The sequence below is a fragment of the Hipposideros armiger genome, unplaced genomic scaffold (genome assembly GCF_001890085.2).
Source record: "Hipposideros armiger isolate ML-2016 unplaced genomic scaffold, ASM189008v1 scaffold_379, whole genome shotgun sequence".
Lineage (NCBI taxonomy): Eukaryota > Metazoa > Chordata > Mammalia > Chiroptera > Hipposideridae > Hipposideros > Hipposideros armiger.
The window spans coordinates 85,969-88,356 of record NW_017731729.1 but is presented as its reverse complement, the minus strand read 5'-3'; positions in this window follow the sequence as shown (position 1 = coordinate 88,356).

Genomic DNA, 2,388 nt, shown 5'->3' with positions numbered 1-2,388 from the left:
CAATGAAATGTGTTTCAAAATGAAAAAGCCTCCTTTTCTTTCCTTCTTAAATCCTCTGGTGATTTTGAGCTCATGTTCACAAGATGGAGACTGCAGCCATCTTGATTATGTGCAAGGGCCTCTCTCATATTCAACCAATGTGCGGCTGCAGGAGATTAAGCGCCAGCTCTGTTTTAGTGCCTAATGCATACTATTCGTCCTGAACCCCTTATCTTTCTGCACAGTGTAAGAAACCTATGGCACCTAGAAAACAGTTACATGGTACTCTTCTCCACCACCTTGGTATTTTTTCTGTGGGCTGGGAGGTTAGTAGGGTCCATGTTTATTCTGAATCAATAAGCTCTCACACATTAAGAATGTTCAGGAGTGAATGATTCTTTCTAGACAGGGGATCAGAGTTGGGCTGCACAGACTCTCAGAAGGCAAAAATAGGAAAAAGGCATTCTGGGCAGTGAAAAGAGCATGAGTAAAGACACCAAGGACATGAAGTAATAGTCAAGAAAATTGATTTAAATATAGGGTGCATTGGGTATTTAGGCCAAGAGAGACTAACAAGCAGTATAGGTAGGTTAAGACAGCTAATCAAGGTCAAATATAAGCAGCACTTTTTATGCAATACAGAGCTATTTGGAGTTTAAATTGGGTAGAAAGGGCATAAATTAGAGCTGAGTTTTAAATAATTAGGGCCTGAATGGGGCAGTGTCATTGAGATGGGCAGGGAAAGAAGCCTTTTGGGACATTGTAGAAGAAAAAGATGGACTTAGAAGTGTTCTCATGAAGGTTACAAATAGAAATCTTTTTCTGTTCGTTTGTTTTTGTTTTTGTTTTTAAAGACTGGGGAGTTAAGCCTTGGTGGCTAGAGAGATGGATTGTTGACCAAGGTAAGGAAGACTGGAGAGAAAACCTACTTAGGGTGTAGGAGTGAGAAGAAGTAAAATGTTGGGCTCGATTCACTAATGGAGTCTTTATATATATATAGTTAAGTGCATAATAATGCATTAATCTTAAGTGAATTTTCACATTTTCAGCACACTGTAAAGTTTTCTCATGCCTGCTTCTAGTCAACAAACATTGTTCTTGGTGAATTTTGAGTTAGGCTCATTTTATATCTTTCTTTTATTAAACAAATATTTACTGAGCTCATAGTAGTGCCAGGAAAATATGGGGAATAGACACAGATGGAATAGGAACAGTTGCTTTTGGCCCCAAAGGGTTTCTTTCTTCATGTTTTAAGTGCAGTGGTTCTTACTTTACTACACATAAAAGTCACCTGCCACTACTGCTTAAAATGAAGATTTGGTAGACACTTCCCCCAAAATTGTAATCCAGCACTTTTAGGGCAGAGCCCTGCAATATTCATTTTAACCAAACAACCTGCTTTACTTTGAAGCAGATGATCTTAGGGTCAGGCTTGAGAAATGCAGACCTACTGAGTGGAACAATATGGCCTTGTAGTTCCTGCTATAGAATCCTGTGGTTTTTAAGGAAGCACTGAAGCATTAATAAAGGAATGACAAAGTCATTGTTTAGGTATTTGGAGATGACTAGTAGCAGAGTGGAGAAAGGGTGTATTGGAGGGAGGAAGACTGCTGCCAGAAGTCAATTACATGAAGGTATTGCAATGGTCCCGGTGAGGCAAGAAATGTCTCTTTCTTCTAGAGAAGACAGATTCAAAGGTATTTAAGAGGAACACTCAAAACAGTATTTGTGACCAATTAGATGTGAATGGCGTAGGGCAAGGATAAACAGGGGAGACAGGGAAGATAACTAGTGTTTTTTTAATAATGTAGATAAAAGAATTCACCCAGTTCTTGAAGCCAACCTGACCTCATGACTACTACCAACACTGGAGTGCTGAACAAATCATACTAGTCCATTTGTCCGGAGCCACCAAGGGCAGATTTTTAGTGCCAAAAGCTAACTGGTATTACAACAGACTGCTGAGTGTCCACTTAATGAGGTCTTGTCAGACTCTCAAAAATCTGGTCCTGATGGCTTTCAGGAAGTTGGTTCTAATAATGTTCTTCCTGTTGGGGAATTAATTGGTGCTTTTGCAACTAAGTGGAAACACTTCAAGTATGTGTGTGTGTGTGTGGGGGGGAATAAAACCAAAGAAAACCTTGTATTTGACATTGGCAAGCAAGCCTGGGAGGGGAGTGAGGTAAAGACTAATTGCCAAGTATCCTCTCCAACTTGTTTTGTCACAAAGTCTTCAGTGGTAGTAGCTGAGAGGTGATGCAGATGGGATGTGACCAGCAGAGGATGTGTCTCAGCCCCCGATGTCCAACCCACCAAATTCCTAGGTCAGCCATGGAGAGTAAGAACCAGCCTGTAAATAGGAACCCCAAGTCCTCTTTAGAGGGACTTAGATCCATGGTTATGATACCA